Below are 19,023 nucleotides of genomic sequence, written 5' to 3'. Positions count from 1 at the left end.
GAGATTACCTTGTACCATGTTTAGTTGGAGGAAGCTGAATTATCTAGAGAAGATCAATAAACCGATGATCAGTACTTTGGTAGCTTTCCTATTAGGGTTCAAACTTGAAACCCAGAGGTGAAGGAGTAGTGGTACTGTTGGAACACCTTGACCACTCTGCCTCAAAATTTTTAAATGTAAAAGTAATCTATTTACTAGAGGACACATCTGATGTACTGTGTTTTTGTGTGCATTTGATAACTATAGTCAAACTTTTCTATAATATAGATCTTTACACTTTATACACAGACCAAATTGTGTTATAAACATCCATTTTAGACACTTAAAAGTGGTTTAAAAATTATAAGCAGGTGGTCTTTATACAAAGATTGTGCTAAGGCAGAATTTACAATAATCAACATCTATATCTCAAATGTTGAAACATCTATATATCAAATATTGAAAGAAATGCTGATGCTAAACTGTTTTATTGTTTCAAATCATATTGGAATGATTTCCATGTACAGAATGTACATACACATGTGTTAGCTACAATTTGTACTCCATTCTCTGGTGAGAATTTCATTATACCTGGGTTCCAATGTATCTTGATGCAAGAAAAGTAGGAAGTCATTAGGGATAAAAGAACTATTTTGATTTTAATAATGAATTCTGACTCTAGGTCTTTGGTTAGGATGTTTTTGGTGAGTGTGAAAAAGAAAACAGATACTTTGTTGTTTGGTGTGGTTTGATTAGCATGTTTAATAGCCAGAATCGAAGAAATCTGGAGTACCTAGAGAAAAACACAAACAAACCAGCATTAATACAGGAAAACTGCCACAAATGGGATTGTTGTATTTTGTCATATCTTAACCATGCACCCATTCACATGCACTGCAGCTCCAATAGAATGTCTTGTAGTTTGTTGGGTTTTTTCTCTCTAAAGAATACACAGGAGTACTGGGTAATAAGTATTTAAATCACATACTTTAATACCACAGCTATTTATTACTAAATACATAATTTTAATGTCTTTTTTTACATGTATACCAGTACTTGGCTTGAAGGGAAACTATACATACTGTACATATTATCAAATGAAAACACTTGGACAAGAAAAGTAAATATTTTTGATTTTCCATATATTATTAAGTAGGTTGTACCCTGTATGCTAAATTACCTTTAAAGAAATCAGAATCTTTGATTTTAATACTTTTTCTATTTATTTACTTATCAATTTGGCAATTGATGTTCTATTCAATAGTGAAATCTCAAAGTCAATTAGGTTACTAAAAAGTCTGATGAACTGGTATATGTTTTAGTGACAGTTATTCTACAATATCCAAGATTGGTAGGGCCACTTTTTCGAATTGGACACACAGGTGTATTAAAAGGTTGTTGCGATGACAAGGGATTCCAGAACGCCTTAAACTTGTGTCTTTTCCATTTATCTTATGCTATGTGCGGTCACATCCAAAACAAACTGCTCTCATGGTATTCAGTGGTATCTTTTGATAACTTTTCCTGGAACGAGAAAATCAAATACTGGTAAACTATTGATCAGTAAAAGCATAAATATTTCAAGCTGTATATTTTACTGTTGCATTGCACCTTACACTTCTTCGTCACAAAGAATTGTCATGCTTTTTTCATATTAAGTAGTATGTATTTGTAATATTAATGGAAGCAAATATCTACAAAATAGACAAACTTGGGGAAAACTATAGCTGTTCTTGATCAAGCAAGTGATCTTATTATGACAATTTAAAATATTTCTGACTTAGTCATTAAAACCTAAACCAGACATTTTAATCACTTAACTGTCCTCAGAGGCTCAGATCATATCAAATGCTTGTTAAGAAAATAATATGTAATGGAAAAAAATGAAGATTTGCTGACACCTTTTCAAGAGACAATATATACATGCACATCTATATAGGCATTCATGTACATTCAGAATCTCCTCCATTATGCTGTATTTCTGTTTTGCTGGATAAGGTAATGTCTCCTCTTAGTTTTGATGACTGCATACATGGTGCATCTTTGACATCCCATATTTTGAAGTGATAAGTAATGGCCTTTCCATATGTCAATCTTTATAGGCCTGCAAAACACAAATACCATCAACAGTATTTGAAACATAATAATTGTACCTAGGCTATAGGTAAGTTACATTTTGTGATGATCCAGATATCAAAACAGTATTAGACTTGAAGATTGAATAAAAAATAATGTGAACTTATAAATGTTCCATACATGCACGCAATAATACATACAATGCAGTACATATATATACACATGTATATATTTTTGGCAGAATGTCAAACCCCTGTGCATATATGTTTTGTTCAGGTATTGTGTTGCATGTATCTTAATTACTCTTAGGAATACATGATGCAGTATTATAATTGAATAAAATGAAGATATTCACATACAATATTATATAACTATATATACTGTACAGCATAATTGTATCTCTGTCATGGCTCTACTTCATTCGCTTATAATTCATTTACATAATATATTTATCAAAACAAGAAGATATTTTTATCTTGTGCATTAATGCAATACAGATATACCATGGATATAAAATTTACATAATCATTTTGAAGTGGTAGATCTACTGCTACTTTCTGTGTGCCATACTGTTATTCCTCTGTTAAGTGCATATGGATCACCGGATCACCCAAGGAATATACGATCTCATTTCTATGCCGTCTTTGTGATTGTGAAATAAATTCTCTCCTTCTGATAAAAAAACAAACATCAACATGCAATATCAATTTATATGTCTTTTCAATCACTTACATTGATACATGTACATAGATAAATTACAAGCACTAAACTAATAATAGCATAAACATACATTGTATCTGTATATACTATATAGTGTACACGAACTGCATATTTAAAACAGAACTCTTAACAAAATAGGCCTAATTATACTTCATTCTTCAGTTTTTAATTCAAACAAGAATCGCATATATTCACCTTTTTCGCGTGGTCTTAGGAACTGCATGTCCCATCTCTAGTTTATCACAAACATCTTCAGATTTGTATTTCTGGTTCAGTACATTATACGGACGCATTGTTGTGCTAGAACACATCAAACAAAAACGTAGTGCTTTCCGTCGTGTTGATTCCATGCCAATACATGGGCGCAGCCATTTTGGAATATGACGTACATACCACGTGAACATACCACGTGCCCCTCCATGCATGCACTCGAGGTGATATATTTCCGAAGATTCACGGAAATTACTCCGAGATGTCGCGATTGATAGCGAGAGGTCATTATGAGTAATGGGGTTCAATACATGTCCGAAGCTAATTAAAAGTACACATATATTGTTAATTAGATACCGTTACCTACGTAAAGAGCCTAGACTTAGTGGTAGGAGTAAAACGCTGGTCAAGCGGTTTATACTGGACATGGGCCCAAATAAGGTAAAAGGGTTCTGGAGTCTTCTCAGAATCGTAGGAAGTTTGAGGATAAATAGAGGTGCGGGGGTTAGGAGAGAGAGACCGGACAGAGACGAGAGAGAGACCATCAGGAAGAGTCCGGAGAATGAATTTAATATAGCAAGGAGGAAATTGGATATACCAAAGACAGTGAGAGAATGAATATTTTATAAACACTATACGATCATGAACCCAGGAATAAATTATCAACTAAACAAAAAGACCCAGAGTTATGTTTTATAACATGACTTTGCATTTTTGCATTAGACTTCTTGATCTTCACAACCTTACAAACTCGAGCATTATAACCAAAAGCTTCCATTTGAATGTTTTCTAGTAATTGACACAGGTGTTTTGTTAAGTTATCCCATGCAATATCTGCATACTCAAGTATTGGTCTTCTGAAAGAAAAAGAAAATGTTTGGAGCGATTTTCTGTCAATACTGAATTTTAATTGTCTAAAAATGGATAATTAAGAAGATTTTTTGATCATATACATGTACTCAACTTGGGCAGACCAAGTTCCATCCTCATAGAAGAATATACTTATATGTTTGTGTGATTTAATTCATTTATATAGGAACGTCGTTCATGAATATGGGAGGATAGTTTGACTTATCATATTTCCTACTAATCAAAAGAGATGCAGTTTTTTTCAGGTTAAAAATAAACTAACTAGATTATTGACCAGGTATATATTTTTCTTAAATTATTATTTAGCAAATCTGCACATGTGCATTTGGAGTATCAACGATGGCGTATACATATGATATAGCGAAGTATCTATAAATTAAAAACAACAAAGGACCCAATATTGACCCCTGAGGGACTCCAGCCTCGATATCCTTCCAATCGAAGGCCTTACTATTTATGACAATCCTCTGCCTCCTATCACTTAAATAGCTTCTGAACAATGATAATAAATTACCCCCAATGCATAATTGCCTTAAAGCGAATAGTCGGGCAAGTGACTGTAAAATCGGTAAAAATGGTATTAATATATCCGGTATAATTTCTTATGAATTAGAAAAATAAAACTTTCCGTCAAAATCGCTGTACATGCGAAGAAAATAATAATATCTATGGGAATCCTAAAAGTCCTCCCGACCGGCTATGAGTGCAGTTCAACCTTAACGCATGCGCAACACCCACCACTCTCCGTAGTAAACAAAACATGGCTACCGAGTACCGTAGTTTTGAACCAAAATGTTTCCGCCAAAACAACCAACTGACTCACCTAAAATGCGAAAGGAAAGGCAATGAAGCGGCGACAATCCCAACAACTGACTCGGTAAACATTACAACGCATGGACAGTGTTAATACAACTTGTTATAGTGAAGAGAACAGTTCAAACGAGCACGCGGCTCCGGACCGCTACTGTATATATGTACGTACCTAGGCCTACTACCCGGTACTCCCTGCTCAGCTGATAGTGAGTGAGTCTTCGTATTTTGATCATTATGTAAATAGTCCCTAGCAGTATTTTTTCATAAATGAGTGGTCACATATGGTCACATGTTTCATTCCTGTTCCCCAATCGCGTAAAACGTAACCCAGGGGTAAATAGCGGTTCTTTAGTGGGGCCTCTTTAGGGGTAATGAATGCCCTGTATATTTATAAAATGTACCGTTGTAATGCATGTACAGTTAGAATGTAACCGCTAGTGCATTATCAAGCTAAGATTTGTTTCAATTAATCTATAATATTATACAGTTCTGATGTATATATTTATAGATTTTTAATTTGTAAATTTTTGTTCTGTACATGTTCTGGTAGTGTTATACACATACATTGTATATAGGATTTACATTGTAGGTTAATTGGTAAAATTGTATTGTATATGTTCTGATATACACATATACATATGTACATGTAGATTTTAGCTTGTTCTTTAGATATATTTGGAGGACACATACAGTATCATTTCTGGTCATAATAATAAATAGTGTTTGTACATGTGTATATGACAAACTTTACAGAGTTGAAATGTACTGCAGCCATGTATCATTTATAATTATTCTGAATTTTTGTTGGAACTATAGATAATGAATTTTGTATCTTTTTTGAAACAACATTTGATTCTATCAAATGCATCAGTGACACATTCACAACTTATAAAATGTTTTCTCTAAAATAAAAAAAAAACCTGTAGAATGAACCTACATTTATTCATTTAGACCTATATATATTTGAAATTGATCATTTCAATTTTTGTCACATTCAACAGATATAAAAAATTGTTGGTTCTTTTTTTCAGGCACCATGCATGCATAGTGACATGAATACAGAAAGTTCATCCCTTGGACCTGTATACAAGTGTATGTATACATATACATACAATTAGCATCATATGAAGACTGAAGAATGTTGATTTGAGTGCTCTTGAAAGTAAACTTTTCCAATATGGACCTAGAAGATCATGAACAGAACATTTAAACAGTATTAATTTATTAAATGTTCCTTTCAACTGTAATCATTAAATAAAATTATGATGCAATACTTTTTCATTGTTTAACTTTGTAGAAATATTTGTTTATATATAGTCCTCTAGATCCAGTGATTATAATTCTTGCATCCATATGCCTGCCCATTTGTTTGTCAGGGCTTGTGAGATAGCTTTTCAATTACTTTTAGAATATAAGGATTTTTTTTACATATAGCAATATAGATACCATTGTCTTAGGATTTCTAAATTCTACTTTACAAGAGAGTAGACTCAACATATAAATAAAACCATAAAACTAGCAAGTTATCTGAAATGTTAAAAATCTTTTTGTCTGAACCAAATTTCACATTTATTGTCTATGTGTAACTTGTACATAGACCATTTATGTATTAATACTGTAGTAACAGTGATTACAAACACATAGACTAAAATGTAGTATGTAGTACTACATTTTTTTGTATGTACACCTGTCTTTGATTTGAGTTCTAAACAAAAAAGTGGTACCTATTGGGAAGTTGTGACTTGGGCGAAGGGTGAAATACAGAAGAAATAGCTACACATGGAAAAAAGAAAGATATACAGTACCATATGGATTCAAAGTTGCTTCAAAATCAATGAGACTAAATAACCAAAAAAAAAAGCCATGTAAACCCCAAACATGCAATGACCAGATCAATGATAAAGCACCCTTCCACTTCCAGTTATCTGTAGCTATTCTATATTTCAACCCCCCACTCAAGTTACAACTTCCCAACCTCATGATTCTTCTGTCTTTTAGCCCCCCACCCCCCCACCCCCCCCCCACCCCCCAACACACACATACCTGATTGATTGTCATGTTATTTCAGGTTCCTATTCAGGTATTATTCCTAAAAACCAAAAAGGGTATACACACTGTGTACTCTCAAAGGAGGGGAACCACTTCATTCAAAAATGGAATTTACAATTTCATCTTAATTTTGAAATTTTCAATTTAATTATTAATTACTGGACTATTAAAACAGTATAGAATCCCTCGGCTACAGACAAAGTACTGTGGTACACATTTCTCTTAATTAATTACTTTTCTTCAACTCAATCATCTTTTTCTCCAGAGCACAAAAAAGAACAGGAAACAACAGAAAAGGAAAGTAACATACATGTAGGCCTATATGTTTTCTGGAAATATATATGATGTGTTAATTCTCACAGCATAAGCCTACATGAATGTAAAGAATTAAATATTATCAATGTTTGAGAGAATTTCCTAGTTGTAATTCTATAGCAGCTACATGGAATGTACGTTTACATATATACATTGTACGATACATATACATCATAAAAGTTTCTTTCCTTCCAGCTGGACATTCATGTCATCTCTCTCCAGAACTCAAATATTGTTTACAAAAAAAAAACAACCAGAGACATAGATAATTTAATTAAATCTCTCCAAAAAACTACACATTGAACACATATATTGTACTTGTAAAATATCTATGTATGAGCTAATTTATTTTCACATCTTTGACAGCTACATGCATGGACGTTCTATGGAACGTTTTCGTGTGGTTTTAAATGGGAAATTATGTTACGATTATTTGTATTTAACCTTCATGATTCGGTTGATGTAAAATACGATGCTGCAATAATTGCCCCTTGCCGGGGCCCCATCTCTGCATCGGCCGAATATTTGTGTCGATTTCCATGTACAAGATGCTTTTATCGAAAAATGATTACAAAGCATTGTCATTAATGTAAGAATACTTCATTTGCATCAAATGCATCATCTCAAAACAACAATTTGCATACCGCATTAGTGGTTTATCACACGAAACGAAACCGACACGACTGAGAAACACATGTCCATGTTGACTTTTCCACGCAGCCTCGTTTTCAAAGAGTTTGGCGAATTTATATTTAGAACTGTGCTAAATTTACACGGGGCTTCCCCAAAATTTCAATGGTCAAAACTGGACACCGTAAGCAGAACTTGACCATCATTATGGTATACAATGACTTTTGGAAGGCCAAAGAACGCATTTAGACTGGTTTCCTTTGCCCGACTATTCACTTTAATTTAAAAATTAGTTCCGAGTGTCATACTCTGTCGACGGCCTTATTGATATCACAAAAGACTAGTCTAATTACCTTACTTTGATCACATTTATTATTCAGTGTTGTAAATTACAATTTAAATCCTATTCTCAAAAGTGGCCCTCCGATGCACTCGTACAGAAAAATGAGAAAAAATAGTTAATGAAATATTGCGTATGAATCATAAGTTCTCCACAGTGCATGTGGTTGAATCTCTGCACTGAAACCACAAAATAAGAGGCTCGGTGCTATTTTACGACAAACAGATGTGTGTTTTGAAATGGAAAAATGTTGAACGAGTTAAATAAAATCTTGCAAATACAATGGAATTTCGTCCAACATTTAATTGAATTTGTAGATAATGCCCGTTTACAGATATTTAGATAGTATAAATTAAGTTACAATATGTATCTATGTCTCTGCTGTTTCCAATTGCGGAAATTGTTACAGTGGAAAGAGGAATACGACAGGGTTTAATCCCCCCATGTCCATTTCTATAGAGATTTCTGAAAGGATTGCGGATACAAAATTTTGACTTTCATTCGACTTTCAAAAAATTCTTGATAACGTTATCAAAATTGTTAAGCGCGTGAAAAGGGTATTATTGTGAGACACACATATGTAAATAAAAGAAAAAACAAAAACCACTGGTACCGTCACAATTTGTTGTTTTTACTTTTTAGGAACTCTTCTGTTTCATTTAACACTGTCTGCATATCTTTATATTGAGAAATCAGTTTATTTGCCTCTTCCAGTTTTAGCCACTTATAGTCAATGTGTTCATCAGACAATGTAATGGCCATGTCGGGGTCCTTCATTTTAGCCAGCCAGTACACCACTCTCTTTGGCCTTCCATTCACGGGATAGTGTAATGTCTTTTTGTAGTTTTCTACGATATCTAGGTGTGATTTATTCAGTCCGGCTTCCTCTGCAGTCTCTCTCAGCGCTGTCTCGAATTCAGACTCGCCAGGGTCCACATGACCTAAAAGAAAGAAAATTGTTGATGTCATAAGGCCTACTTGAACAACATGTTCCATTCATATGAGCATTACATGTATGTACGTTTGACTAGTAGGCGAATGGGCACTGTAGGTTCAATGCCCCGCTATTATTATATGTAGCAGGGGACGGTCACGTATTGGTCTACATTACATTAGGGCCTACACATGCCTACACCTTCTTTTATGTTGTTGAGTTATGATGTTGCTCCGGCAAGTATTTTTTTCTGATAGACTTAACATATTTGATTTTGTTATTCCCCAATGAAATAGTTTCTTTATAAACTCTATTGACAACAAGAGATCCCAGAGGGATCTTGGCGCCCACCAAAGAATGATCTATGTCTGACAACAGAAAGAGGGATCTTTTCCCTGCTTTTCAAACTTTTACTACATACTATATATGAACCTTGAGAAAGATCCTTTCAGTACTTTCTGAGATATGTAGCAGTAACAAACTTCAATAATCAAAATTCAAGATGGCTACCTGTCGATCATCTTGCTGACCGATCTGTCCCAAAATGCAATATGCACAACTAGGGTCGTAGGGGAACCTACATATGAAATTTGAGAAAGATTCCTTCAGTACTTTCTGGGAAATAGTGTTAACAAACTTTAACTATCAAAATCCAAGATGGCCGCCGGTCGGCTATCTTGTTGACCGATCACTCCCAAAATGCAATATGCACAACTAGGGTCGTAGGGGAACCTACATATGAAATTTGAGAAAGATTCCTTCAGTACTTTCTGGGAAATAGTGTTAACAAACTTTAACTATCAAAATCCAAGATGGCCGCCGGTCGGCTATCTTGTTGACCGATCACTCCCAAAATGCAATATGCACAACTAGGGTTCAAGGGGAACATGCATATGAAATTTGAGAGAGATCCCTTCAGTACTTTCTGAGAAATAGCGGTAACAAACTTTAACTATCAAAATCCAAGATGGCCGTCAGTCGGTCGGCCATCTTGTTGACTGATTGGTCCCAAAATGCAATATGCACAACTAGGGCCCTAGGGGAACCTATATATGAAATTTGAGAAAGATCCCTTCAGTACTTTCTGGGAAATAGCGGTAACAAACTTTAACTATCAAAATCCAAGATGGCCGCCGGTCGGCCATCATTGTTGACCGATTGGTCCCAAAATGCAATATGCACAACTAGGGCCCTAGGGAAACCTACATATGATATTTGAGAAAGATCCCTTAAGTACTTTCTGAGAAATAGCGGTAACAAACTTTAACTATCAAAATCCAAGATGGCCGCCAGTCGGCCATCTTGTTGACCGATTGGTCCCAAAATGCAATATGCACAACTAGGGCCCTAGGAGAACCAACATATGAAATTTGAGAAAGATCCCTGATAAATTCTGAGAAATAGCCGTAACAAACTTTAACTATCAAAATCCAAGATGGCCGCCAGTCGACCATCTTGTTGACCGATTGGTCCCAAAATGCAATATGCAAAACTAGGGCCCTAGGAGAACCAACATATGAAATTTGAGAAAGATCCCTTCAAAACTTTCTGAGAAATAGCGGTAACAAACTTTAACTATCAAAATCCAAGATGGCCGCCAGTCGGCCATCTTGTTGACCGATTGGTCCCAAAATGCAATATGCACAACTAGGGCCCTAGGGAAACCTACATGTGAAATTTGAGACAGATCCCTTAAGTACTTTCTGAGAAATAGCGGTAACAAACTTTAACTATCAAAATCCAAGATGGCCGCCAGTCGGCCATCTTGTTGACTGATTGGTCCCAAAATGCAATATGCACAACTAGGGCCCTAGGGAAACCTACATGTGAAATTTGAGACAGATCCCTTAAGTACTTTCTGAGAAATAGCGGTAACAAACTTTAACTATCAAAATCCAAGATGGCCGCCAGTCGGCCATCTTGTTGACCGATTGGTCCCAAAATGCAATATGCACAACTAGGGCCCTAGGGGAACCTACATGTGAAATTTGAGAAAGATCCCTTCTGTACTTTCTGAGAAATAGCGGTAACAAGAATTGTTAACGGACGGACGGACGGACGGACGGAAGGACGGACGGAAGGACGGAAGGACGGACGGACGACGGACCACGGACGAAAGGCGATTTGAATAGCCCACCATCTGATGATGGTGGGCTAAAAATGCCAATAAATAAACTGTTCCGTCGAGCGGTCCGAAGACCTCACTGTGGTGTACCCGATCTGGAGTGGACACTTCAAGATGGCGGCCGGTTCAGAACGAAAAAGGTAGGTGTCGGTTACAAAGTGAGGTTTCTGCAGAAATAAGGAGCCGATTTTTCCATAGCATGGCTAGATTTTGAGAGAATTTGACAAGGAACACGCACTTCCATTCCTCTGGATCCATCATTACGTTTTATGGTTGTATCACTGCTCAGAAGTAGGCGTTAGTTGAGATTTAAAAATCGAAGCGTAACAATCATTGTGAACGAGCGATTTTCGGACGTTTTGATGCTTATATACCGAATGTTTCATCAAGTATATCACAAAATGGCGTTTCTACTTAATTCTGCCAAAGCACAACTCATTTGGTCAACTTATTAATTAATTATCGATGTTTAAACAATTTAGCATTGACATGGAGTGGACTCGAAATTTTGGGTACGGAGTATACTTTTTGGATACGGAGTGGACTGGGCAATTGTAATCTCAAGAGGCACATGGAAAGCCACTGACAGGAAGCATTACAGCCTGTGAAGTGTCCGAACTGTGACAAACATTTTACTAGGGCCGATAGCAGAGGCGTGTTTATCACTTTGTGAAATATCCATGTCGACACAGCGACAAGCAGTACACGTTGCGTAAGAACATCCTAACCCATGATTAATATCTTCATACATGTATTTGGTTGGAACATTTGCAGAACGGATGCTTTTATTATTGAAATATAGCTAGTCCTTTACTTTTCTTTTTGACACCAGTTCACTTTGATGACTGTCTGTGCTTACATGTAAAATATATCATTTTTGTTTTTTATGATTTTCAGAATTTACGTAACCAGGAGTCAGAAATAAATTTAGTTTTTTTACAGTGGAGCTCTCACCGACTTTTGGTGTTTATATTCTCACATTGTATCATTTTGAATTATAATCATTGTTCTTAATGTCAACGCAATTAATAGTGAATCATAATGATATAATTTAGCATGGCTTTGAAATATTTTATTACTTCATAGTTTTACGAAATATTTTTCAGAGGTTTTAATGACTCAAGAAGAGAAAGTTGTATGATAAGGTTTTTTTTCGGTTAGGTGTTGTTGTGCATAAATCATACATGTACATGTATGTTGATTTACTTGATAAAGAAACCAAATTGTTTTACAAATGAAATTGTTTTATTCTTTCATAGCATGATCAACACTGATTATTGTTTTTCACAAAAAAGTATCGCTGTCTTTGCGATTTGGACCTAAATACACTCAGTCACAGTCTTAAAAATTGAGTCCACGTCTAACATGTGAAAGGATTTTGGTGTCGTGGGCTCGGTGAAATTCCCTATCTAAACAGCGGCTTTCGGGAAGGTTCATCTGGCTTGCTCACGTTTCCTTTTCTTCGTTACCGCGCACCTCTTGCCCTTTCTACTGCATCGAACTCATGGTCCCTACAAACATCAATTATTAATTAATACAATAATTGTTAAACGAAAGTAACTTAATAAAACTCATATGAATATCATACCATACACATGAATGAGTGTAATTATTATCATTTACAATTGTCCACTCCGTATCCAAAAAGTATACTCCGTACCCAAAATTTCGAGTCCACTCCGTGATTAAAAGATCGTGAAATTCAGGGTCCACTCCATGTAAATGCTTAATTGTTTAAACATCGATAACTAATTAATAAGTTGACCAAATGAGTTGTGCTTTGGCAGAATTAAGTAGAAACGCCATTTTGTGATATACGTGATGAAACATTCGGTATTTTTAAAAGCATCAAAACGTCCGAAAATCGCACGTTTACAATGATTGTTACGCTTCGATTTTTAAAATGTAGAGAGATACACACAGTGGATACACACAGTGTACTAATACTACACTTATCTCTACGCTTGCATGTTTCCTTATGTTGTGGTCCCTATGGTGGAAGACTTCTCCTACGACAACAACGATTGCTTTCTTGCATTGGTAGGCACCTACCTTTTTCGTTCTGAACCGGCCGCCATCTTGAAGTGTCCACTCCGGATCGGGTACACCACAGTGGAACTGTTATTGTTACCTAACTCTGTATAACATTAAATGTCAATGAAGTAATTTCGCCTATTGACCGGTCAATAGTTTGACTGTTGACCGGGCGGAGCGTTTGCATGCGTTTATTGTTGACGTCATAGTTAAATGTTGACGTCAATCATAAAAATACAGTTCCCTGTGATATGACTTAGTGAGAGTTACTTCCCTTCTATCAAACAAATGAGGCATATCAGACATAATCAGAAATTTAAAAGAAAACCTTTTGGTGGTGTCCAGTGGTGCTGTCCATACGATGTTTGAAGTAAAAGATATTGTATTTCAGAGGCTAAAGACCGAAACACTATAAATCCGGCAGCTACAACCTCTTTCCCAGCCATCTTTCAGGGTTATTCCGTACTGTATAAACGCCTTCTTTTTTGAGATTGAGACGATTGTTCAATGACCAAATGGTATCGTTTTAATTGAATATTGTATCTATGATGGAATGAAAATAGAGAAATATATTTATATACTTATTCCTGGTTATTCAAATATCATAAATTATGAAAATAAAAAATAAATCAAATGATGGGGAACGAACCAATCGTTTCAAATTTACAATGGTAGGCAAACAAATAACTGGTTATCGACTACTTTGCCGATTTTTACGAAACTACGGCAGTTGCGTGAACTTCCTGTCAGCTGACAAGTGCGCAATTTGCTGTCAAGTCACTCGGTCAAAATGGTTTGTGTACCCTGCATTGTAATACCATTTGTTCTATGGTTTTTCAACAAATTTATTCGACCATACGCAGCAAAATTCATCCCGTGGTTTAAAGAATTACCTGAAACGTCAAGTACACAAAACACTGAAAGCGATCCCGGAAAGTCTGATGAAACGGTAAGGCGATCGATAACTGCAGCTGTTACAACACTGAAGAAGAAAATATCCAAAATAATAATATATCGACGTTTTACTTTATTTGTTTAAGTTGATAGAGATATTCTAAACGTATCGATGTATTCCATTTATATTTCCTGCTTATATAGTTGATAAATGTATTTTATTGTACACACATAATCAAAACCTGTATAATCCGTAAACAGGGCCAATCTGGCCAAATATGCTGGTCCACAAGACATCCGGTAGAGACAGGTCGCACTGTATAATGCACTTTATTTCATATATGAAGTTTGTGACAGTCACTTAATTGAAATATTTGGTTGCCTTTATTATTTTATCTTTGAGATATAATAATAATGCATGGCTTTATTTTATAGGTAAATAATGGATCATGCAAATTTGCAAAAATGTTTTCAAACGGAACGAGTGATATACCAAATGGACATCAGACAACCACAGAAGTAGGCGGTGGGAGTAAAAAGGACAATTAATGAACATACACATACATGTCTTTCATTGTGGAATTTGTTTCCATAAAAAATCATTTCATAAACATGTACATCAATTATTCTATTATTACTGGATTATGAATAAAAATATACCGCCAGGTGACATTAGCCGGAATGTAAACTGAAGAAAGCAGTAACGTGAATTCACATGATGTGACAACCAATAGTACAATATTTCAGGAATGGTTTGGTGATTTAAAATTATCCTGATTGACAATTTGACACTATAAGAGTTAATGAATCATTGCAACTTTTTGTGATGGGAATTTGGAGATTTGTTTTTATAAAAAAAAAATACATGGATAATTATTGTTTGATTAGATCTGATGGGATTGTCTGTGAATGTGAAAGTCAAAAGAATTTGGCATAACATAATATTGTCTTAAATACATGCATGTACTGTATTTGACCTAATAAGCTCCCCCCCCCCCCCTCATTCCTAAAGGCGCCATGCTACCCTTTTGAGGCCTCATTTTCAATGAAAATATGAGAAATTCATGTATACAAATTTGGTTGTATTTAGCCATGCCTTGTTGTTTTAATGTTTTAAGCCACCTGGGTGCTTATTGGGCCAATACGATATTTCCAGCACAAAATGACTAAAAGGGTATTTTTGAGACATTCTGATGATATGTATTTAAATTTCAAGCTGTGGCAATTAAAAGTAAATATCATACTTAAGTGAATTTTAACTGATTGTTTGGAAACGATTATGGAAATACAGACAAATCAGTATTATTGTCTTGTCCTAGTGGCAGTTATGTTTATTGTATTTATGAAAAATACAAATATGTATTCCATTCCATTTATCCAGCCTTAGATATCATGATTAAGTAATAAATGATATACAGGAACATGTACCTAATACTTTGCGAATGAGATTTTGACTCTTAACAGAAATCCAATGGCTAACTGCGTTTATCATGAATAAATACATGCCCGTGGCAATATAGTCACATGAATGTCATTCATCACTTTCACAGAACCAAATCATCAGTGTACCCAAGTTATACTCAACAAGAATTTAGGTTAGTGTCTTTGTTGGTGTCTTTATGTACCATGAAGTGTGAAGATGAAATTAAGGAAGCAAAACTTTTAAATAACCAATGTTACCCATTTAGGTATATATATATATTTATGTATGTAGACATCCTAAATTTCATTTTGGGGATAGTAGCACCAGTGCCAGAGGCTTACAAAAACTGTATTCAGCAATTTATCATACCGGTAATTCATACATAAATTATAAAATGACAATGCATGTAGTGAAATTAGGTGGCATTTTTATATTGGTATTAATATGTTATGAAATTCAGTTGTTGTGTATTTCTTGTTTTCGGAATAAATAATTCAGGAAATTGACAGATGGTTTTTTGGCATTCATAATTTAATGATTACATGTAAAAATGATTGTTCAAAAAGGAAATGCTTCAAAACTTTACCAGATACAGTTTGGCATTAAATCGTTCAGAAATGATCCTTTAATAATGTAGTAGTGATTTACAAACTCCTTCAAAACCATGGTATTCATTGTCCCCTATATAGGACCCTTGTAAACAAATTTTCATAAAAACTGGGCCATTTTTCATGGCATATATATATATATATATATATATACAGCAATTTGGGACCTCTTTTATTTATTAACCATTTCATTGTCCTCATAATTTTTGTATACAACTTTTCATTGAAAATACACACATTTTTCAGTCCTGGGCCTATAATGGCAATGTGGCCACATTGATTTCCTGTTCTTCACTCCTTCAAAATTATGTCCATGATATTGAGACTGATCCCTTCAGCGTTTTTAGCTCAACCGTCCGTCCGGCTACGGTTCCTTTAAATCGCGACTTGTCCTAGAGTTCTGCATGGATTGAAACTAAATTTGGCCTAAAACATCCTTAGGGGAAGGGGAACAGACTTTGTATAAATATTGGCTCTGACCTCACGGGGGGCATGAGTGGCATGGCCCAATAGGGGAAATTAAGGCTAATCCTTTAATTCACTACCAGTCATAGATTTCTGCATGGAATGTAACCAAATTTGACCAAGAACATCCTTGGGGGAAATGGAACAGAGCTTGTATACATTTTGGCTCTGACCCCAACGGGGGCAGGAGGGGCGTGGCCCAATAAGGGAAGTAGAGGTAAATATTCAATTTTCCTTCAGGAAAGAACAATGAACCTGTATTCGGAACATTACTCGACATTACAAACCAGGTGAGCGATACAGGCCCTCTGGGCGTCTTGTTAAGAAATTGTGGCTTTAATTGTGTTGATAAATTGGTCCAAAGTTCAATATTCACAATTGGTGTCTAAGGAAAGCCTACATATAATCAGATTGGCTCCAAAATGCAAAGTAGGGAACCTTACCTTATATGATCAGCACATTTTGAGAAAAAGCAGTAGCAAAAATTGTTTACGGATGGATGGATCACAGACAAAAGGCAATTTAAGCTGTTGATGATAAATTGAACTAAAAACTTCAGTTGTCCAAAAATCAAAATGGTCATAGGCCCATTAAACTGTATCCTCAATTAATCTCCAAACAGCCTTGATGTTGCAGGGTTACTATCACTCTCATTATACCCAACCCTGGGATGGGTCATAGAAAAAATGAAGACAGTTCAGGAGAAATAAAAGAGACCAATCACAGGCCTGCAGAAACTTCTATTGAAGATTACAGAGATTGACTCAAAAGCATCACAGTAAACCCAGGGTTCAAACCAAAAAAATATATTTCATTGGCGATAAAATTGTGACTTTGTCAATTCAACCACAGTGTACTGTTATTCAATTATTTTGATATTCATCAAAGGACTTAACTCATTTGTAGTTGCACAGAGAGCCCTTAGTTTTGCTATAACATAGTCCAAGAGTGGATATTTGCAAGTGATAGTAACCTCTTGAATATCAAGGATGATCTCCAAACAGAAATGCATAACTGTTTATGGAAGATTCATTCAGTACTTTTAGAGAATACATAGCTGGTGATAAGTTTCAGAATCTGAGCCTATATAGGACCCTTGTAAACAAATTTTCATAAAAACTGGGCCATTTTTCATGGCATATATATATATATATATATATATATACAGCAATTTGGGACCTCTTTTATTTATTAACCATTTCATTGTCCTCATAATCTTTGTATACAACTTTTCATTGAAAATACACAATTTTTCAGTCCTGGGCCTATAATGGCAATGTGGCCACATTGATTTCCTGTTCTTCACTCCTTCAAAATTATGTCCATGATATTGAGACTGATCCCTTCAGCGGTTTTTAGCTCACCTGGCCCGTCCGTCCGGCAACGGTTCCTTTAAATCGTGACTAGTCCTAGAGTTCTGCATGGATTGAAACTAAATTTGGCCTAAAACATCCTTAGGGGAAGGGGAATAGACTTTGTATAAATATTGGCTCTGACCTCACGGGGGGCATGAGTGGCATGGCCCAATAGGGGAAATTAAGGCTAATCCTTTAATTCACTACCAGTCATAGATTTCTGCATGGAATGTAATGTAACCAAATTTGACCAAGAACATCCTTGGGGGAAATGGAACAGAGCTTGTATACATTTTGGCTCTGACCCCAACGGGGGCAGGAGGGGCGTGGCCCAATAAGGGAGGTAGAGGTAAATATTCAATTTTCCTTCAGGAAAGAACAATGAACCTGTATTCGGAACATTACTCGACATTACAAACCAGGTGAGCGATTCAGGCCCTCTGGGCCTCTTGTTAAGAAATTGTGGCTTTAATTGTGTTGATAAATTGGTCCGAAATTCAATATTCACAATTGGTGTCTAAGGAAAGCCTACATATAATCAGATTGGCTCCAAAATGCAAAGTAGGGAACCTTACCTTATATGATCAGCACATTTGGAGAAAAAGCAGTAACAAAAATGTTTACGGATGGATGGATCACAGACAAAAAGCAATATAAGCTGTTAATGATAAATTGAACTAAAAACTTCAGTTGTCCAAAAATCAAAATGGTCATAGGCCCATTATTCTGTATCCTCAATTAATCTCCAAACAGCCTTGATGTTGCAGGGGTTACTATCACTCATTATTCCCAACCCTGGGATGGGTCATAGAACAAGAGATCCCAGAGGGATCTTGGCGCCCACCAAAGAATGATCTATGTCTGACAACAGAAAGAGGGATCTTTTCCCTGCTTTTCAAACTTTTACTACATACTATATATGAAACTTGAGAAAGATCCTTTCAGTACTTTCTGAGATATGTAGCAGAAACAAACTTCAATTATCAAAATCCAAGATGGCTACCTGTCGATCATCTTGCTGACCGATAAGTCCGAAAATGCACTAGACCCCTTCAGGAACCTGCACATGAAATTTGAGAAAAATCCCTTCAGTACTTTCTGAGAAAAGCGGTAACAAACTTTAACTATCAAAATCCCAGATGGCCTTCCTTCGGCCATCTTGTTGACCGATTGGTCCCAAATG

At 35.6% G+C, this 19,023-nt stretch overlaps 1 long non-coding RNA gene across 1 annotated transcript; it reads right to left on the bottom strand.

Annotated features, from left to right (window-relative positions):
* On the bottom strand, nt 1-3,703 carry LOC138333649 (uncharacterized). The gene is made up of 4 exons (XR_011210007.1): nt 2,971-3,703; nt 2,577-2,727; nt 1,881-2,083; nt 1-1,503 (listed from the first exon to the last, which is right to left on the bottom strand). It is a non-coding gene; the product is annotated as an uncharacterized lncRNA (long non-coding RNA).
* Between the last annotated feature and the right edge of the window lie 15,320 nt (nt 3,704-19,023).

This window comes from Argopecten irradians, chromosome 10, assembly GCF_041381155.1.
Source record: "Argopecten irradians isolate NY chromosome 10, Ai_NY, whole genome shotgun sequence".
Classification (NCBI taxonomy): domain Eukaryota; kingdom Metazoa; phylum Mollusca; class Bivalvia; order Pectinida; family Pectinidae; genus Argopecten; species Argopecten irradians.
The sequence above is the reverse complement of the archived record's forward strand: the minus strand, read 5'-3'. Positions and strand labels throughout refer to the sequence as shown.